Here is a 6,019-nt window from a genome sequence, read left to right on the forward strand (position 1 = left end):
TCTGAGATTAATTAATTTAAACAGAAAAAATCTTACGATCATATATTTGAAATCAAATGTTATGAACCATGCACCTTAAAATGAATATAATCGTCATTTTAACAGAGATGTCTGTTTACAATAAATTCAATAGATAAGATAAAATATGATGATCTTAATGCCAGATCCCATTTGTGTGTGTGTGTGTGTATATATATATATATATATATATATATATAGAGAGAGAGAGAGAGAGAGAGAGAGAGAGAGAGAGAGAGAGAGAGAGGACAATATCTACAATTATAATAAAAATTCAATGAAATGTCCTAGTCGACCTACTAGTATAACAAATAAATTAACATTGAATTCTTATTAGAGCTTCATTATAAGGATCCAAGGGATGTGATAAATAAATATGGAATCAATTTTAAAGTGTTTATATATATATATATATATATATATATATAGTTGCATTTAAAACATTTAATGTAATGAAGTATTTGTTTCCAAGATAGTAAAGTTTATTGAAATTTAATAGTTATTTTGTAGTGATAGTAGTTATTATTTGATTTAGACTACATAATTATATTATTTATCATCCATCTCTATGCTTTGAGAGTGGAAAAGGTGGAGGAATCAACTCATAGGACCATTTTTACTGGTGCTTGAAACCTCCAGGAAGCAGTTTTAGGCATGAAATGGAATTTTTTGGGTTGATTTTGTTTTCTTAATTACAAAATATTTTTGTGTTATTTTTCACACATAGATCTTCCCAATGGAATAAGAATTTCCTCAATCCAAGTCTATATGCAAAATTAATGTCAGGTGGAATTTGACCTTCATATTAAGACCACCATGCTTTATGATTATGCCATGTCAACCCCATTATTCATGGAAAAGGGACTAACCACATAGTCATGATGAGAGATAATATAAATGACACCATGTTTTAACTCTAGCTAAGTGTTGAAAGAGTGAAGCTTAACAACTAGTAGGTCATCAAGCTATGTTATAATTGGGCCACTAGCAGGAAAAGGCATCCCATTCTATTTGAGTGGATTTTGTTCATAAATGAGCAAAGCATCCAAGAGTGGATAAGGAGATTTAAAAAATAGATGATTTGTGCGTTCTAGTAGACAATGGGCTACATTCCTCACTTCTTTGGACTTTCATTTGTTTTCCATTCAGAGAAAGACAACATAGTGGGATCACCTTCAAGTTGGGTTTTCGCCCCGATGGGTTTCTCAATTTATATATTGTGTTAATTTGGGGGTTGTCAATTTTATTTCAATATTCTCTATTTTGTGCATAATTATAATTTTCATGCATACACAATAAGTAGTAATTAACATATCCATAAATCTAAGGATAAATTAACCATCTTAGTGTAGATTTCATATTTTCTAGTATATTTTATGAGATTTCTTGTGACACATTTTCCAGTGGAATATCCATGATAGATCACAAATGATATTGCTATTAAGGTATTTTTATTTGGGTACATTGTGAGGAATCGCATGGGATCAAGGTTTGTTAATATGAAATTCATAAAACCCTAACCATGGTTTAGAATTCTATCAATAAACCTCAAGATCCTGTGGACGAGAGGTTTCCAAGAGTGGAAGAAAAACTAAAATATATAAAACATAATGTAATTATACTCATGGTAACCCTCACTAATAATCTTGGGCTATTTGGAGAAGATGAAGGTTCTAATGTGGAGGCCAATTTAGAGGAAAAATTGGTAGATTAAGAAGATATAGAGAGGGAGCCAAAGAAAGAAGTTGAAAAGGATCAAATCATTTTGAGTGTCATGAACCATTGACAATCCCTATCAAAATATAAGTGAAGGTCGACATCAAGCCGTATCAACATAATATTTATGTTCCGAAGGTAAATCACTTCTAGCAACAATTAGAATTTTATTTGAGTGTTCATCATATAGAGGAAGAACATAATTTCTTTTTTCTAGGCGAAGATTACGGGGCCCTTCCCTGAGTTGGGGGGAAATCCACATGGAGGATTTGATATTGGAGGTATATCCTCTAGTGATTATTTGGAAGGATTTAAAAACCCTTATAAAGTCACAATTTTACCTATATGGTATATATATAACATTGTTATAAGAGGGTTGTAAACTCTTCAACTCTTAAGTCCCAGTTTGAAACTTGTTTTGGATATTTTCCTCCTTCATAATTGTATATTTCATACGTGTAGAAAGGAGGAGTTAGGAGTGATATTATAGGGGGATCCCTAAGGGAATAATTTATTTGGAGAAGATCAAGAAACCCATATATAGGTAGAGGTGACACTATAGAAGTCATAGGAAAACTATAAGGACAGTTATGATGAGCATAGTACAAATAATCCATTTAAGTTGGGAGACAGAGTATGGTTCTCATTGAAAAAGGAGAGGCTTTATGGTCTTGGTAGGAAAATTAAGGCGTTGTGATATGGTCCCTTTGAAATACTAGAAAAAGTGGGAGATAAAAGCTATATACTTAGTCTACACCCACACTTGCATGCTTACTTAGTGGTGAATGTACAAAATTTTAAATTCTATGAGCCTTCCATGTTACATGAGGAAGAAGAATAATCCTACCTTCTATAGAGGATTTGACACTCGATGCTCAAGAAGAGTTGATAGAGCACATAGTTTTGTAAAATAGGTCCAAAATTAAAATATATTTCCATCATGACCTTTGGTAGATGAGGTTCAAATGATAGCATCTAAGAGAGGCCAAAGGTACACTTGAGAGAGAGTGCAGGAAAAATTTCCCCACCCCATTCAATAGAATGTTTTGGGGACCAAAAGCCTCCCAAAATCTGTAGTTGTGATCTATATTGGGTCATTATGTTATTTTTCATTTATATCGATGATTTTTGTGTGGAAAACATGGAGGGATAAACTCATAGGACCATCATTTTCTTCTATGAACTAGATTGGGAAATCATGGTCTCAAACATTTTGGAAGCATTTTGAGTAATCAAATGGCTTTTTCTTGGTAAAAAAACTTTTATACTTAAGTGAAACACCTTTTTTTTGTATTCTACATATAGATATCTTTCCAACGTTGAAAAGAGTCACCTTAATAAAAGTTTGTATGTAAAATTTGTGCCACTAGAAATTTTACCTTCATGTTTTGGCCACCAATCTTCGAGAGGGTGCCATCTCAACCCGCATTATTCACCGAAAATGGGGTAGCCACATCATCATGTTGAAGAAGACTCTAGAAGATTCCATATTGTAAATCTAGTTAAGATTTGAAGGAGTCAAACTTAAACACTAGTCGGCTACTGAGTTGCAGCAAGAAAAGGGGTCCCATTCTATAGAAGTGCACTTTTTTCCATACATAAATAGAGTAACCAAGAGCGGATAGGGGATGACCAAATATTATATTTTGTGCGTTGTACCGACCCAAATGCCACATTGCTCACTTTCTTGCACTTGCATCAATTTTTCCATTAAGACAAAGAGAGCACAGTGACAATAAGTTCCAATTCAGTTTTCTCCCAAAAAAGTTTATGATGTTATATCTTGTATTAATTTATAGTTTCTGAGTTTTATTTTGATTGTTATCTATTTTATTTATAAAAAAAATAAGTATGATAACAATGAAAATTATTATTATTATTATTATTATTATTATTATTATTATTATTTACATAAAAAAATATTATTTATTCCCAACTTTATATATATTTATTAATTTCTATTTTTTCCAGATATATTTATTTATTTATTTTTAATTTTCTTTTATATTTTTAAACATTTCTAATTAATAATTATTAAAATAATAATATTTCTAAATTATTTTTCCATTTTCGTTTAATCCCAGGGGTATGCTAGGTATTTAAAATTGGTATAAAATTGATTTTATGTGAGCATGATATGGATGAATATGTTATCCACTAAAACTATAATGTGGAGACATTTCAAATATGCTGCATAATTTCTATACTCGACATGATATTTACACAATGGAAACCTATAAACCATAATCAACTTGATGACTGTAAATAGTGACATAAAGGGTGTAATGCTAACGTCCATCTATGTTCGTTTGACACAATAAACTTGATGAGAGGGTAAATAGTGAGGCAAACTGCATAATGTTCACGTCAGTTGCTGTCAGCTAAATAAAGTAAAGGTGAAGGCGTTCAATAAAGCTAGCCAGCATGGAATGATGAGTTGGTGTCAGCTAAATGAAGTAAAGGTGAAAGTGTAAAATAAAGCTAGTGAGCAGCCAATCGGTAGTGGTTGGGTAAATTTCTTTAATTTTTTTTTCGTTATTATTTATGTTATGTTATGTTACGGTAGGTATGTTATGTTGTATGAGTTTATGGAATCTGGGAATGTTGGAATTTGGGTACGGTTGTCTAGAATGGTTAGAGGTTTTTTCAAAGTTTACAAGAAATGGTTAATTGGGAACAGTAACATTATAAATAAAAAAATAAAAAATAAAAAATATTATATCATTTATAATTTGTTGTAGTTATAATAGTAGCATATACACATTAGATCTAGATGAAAATAACAGCAAGGGAAGTGAGGTGTCTTTGGCCAAGGCGGAGGTGTCTTTGAATCTAGGCAATGTATTTGATAGGTTTAATTTGGATAGTAGTCATATCTAAACCTCGTATGATATGTACTTTTTCGCAAGTTAATAAGGTCACAGATGAACAAGTCAAGTTTATTGAAACCTTGAAATGGATATCACACCCTAGTTTAGATGGGTCTCTACTCGTTTCACACACTGCATAACTATGGTAAAAAAAAAATCCTCAGTTTCCTAATGTATTTGAAATCATTGTGATTGTATTTGAGGTAAAAGAGGACTAAATGACTTAAGCTCATACTGATGAATAATTCAATCTTTGTGGGAGAACAACCATGTTCAAATAACCCCATTTAAGGGAACATGGACCCTAAATGCCAAACATACACATAATTCCTACCATATTATAACTAATTTTGAAGTTTCATGGGCACCCAAAAGCCGCATAGACAAATCAACACACATTAAACCATATGAATGTTTTGCGGGAAGTGGAGTTTTTTTGGTGCCAATTTAGTTGCAAGAACACCAGAACTCCAAAAAAATAACCATCAAAGCACCCATAATTGTTCCCAACTCCTGTTGCAGTTCCTGCTGAAAAAGGAATGTTCCCATACAATTCCAAAGCTCGTAAAAGCCCGAGAACCATTAAAACAGATTTCCCACCTCTCACAAGTGATTCCGGTGTAACAAAAATATTATGTAATAAACTAATTAAAACGAGTATTAAAGTTGTAAAAAATATCAAATTTGATGTGTGCTTCAAATTTGAAATTCTTAAACTACTTTCAAACATTAACATATGATTTTGTTTTTTTTATACGTATCAAATTATTAAAGAAGTGTTGTAGGGTCACCAATAAACAAATTTCATTCAGTGATAGTAAGTGCCACCCATTGATTTAATTATGGTTTTATTGCTTTTCTAGTCTATATGTAAGATGATACGTATGATGGGAACAAAGGATGAATTAATCATAAACTTAATAAGTTAAACATGTATTTTAAGCATGATGTTTATTGATGGTTGTATTTCATTATACATTAGAATTTGAGTATTTTATTATGTATTAGAATTTGAATATTTATTTTTAGTTGAAAAGTTTTTATTATTATATTTAATTATATTATTTTATATTTAAATTTTTAATTATTTATTAATTTTTTCAAAATAATATTAAATTATGTATTTTTTTAGTTATGTATATAATATATATATTATTTTAAATAAATATTGATATTTTTAAAAATGAAAAAAAAATAATGAGAATAAGTGAAATAATTTTGTTTTGAAAATATTAAATGATATTTGGTAACATTCTATATTAAAAATAATGTTTGTAATAAGATCAATTTTCTTTTTATTTTATTAAAAAAAAAAATTGTGATCATAAAAGATAAAGAAACATTCTAGTTATGGTACTAGAATGGTTTATTTTGTACAAATAGATTGGGACATCTCCACAAATTGGAAAGTCTTA

The sequence above is a fragment of the Pinus tabuliformis genome, chromosome X (genome assembly GCF_031772625.1).
Source record: "Pinus tabuliformis cultivar Carrire ecotype Pingquan chromosome X, CPIR1, whole genome shotgun sequence".
Lineage (NCBI taxonomy): Eukaryota > Viridiplantae > Streptophyta > Pinopsida > Pinales > Pinaceae > Pinus > Pinus tabuliformis.